Genomic DNA, 331 nt, shown 5'->3' on the forward strand with positions numbered 1-331 from the left:
TTGAAGAAATACAAAAAAAGTTTTTTTTCCTTCTAACTTTCGTTCTCTTTTGGATAGCTATTTCTTCGCTTTCTGAAGTAGTCACATTTGCAGATAAGTGATTTTTCTTTAAAATCTAATTGAGCAAAGGAAAGCGGTTTAAAACATGGAAAGTAATAATGATTTAAAGTCGCCTCACTCTGTGGGGTGTGTCACTGTTCCTTTTCTCTTTGCGTGGTGTAGGGCTGTCTGTCTATCCCCTGTCTCAATACAAATCATCTTTTCTTCTCACAGTATAGAATACGAGTAATGTCATTACAATCCTTTTTTTTCGTTCAGTCGCTATTGTCAC

The sequence above is a fragment of the Penaeus monodon genome, chromosome 19, assembly GCF_015228065.2.
Source record: "Penaeus monodon isolate SGIC_2016 chromosome 19, NSTDA_Pmon_1, whole genome shotgun sequence".
Lineage (NCBI taxonomy): Eukaryota > Metazoa > Arthropoda > Malacostraca > Decapoda > Penaeidae > Penaeus > Penaeus monodon.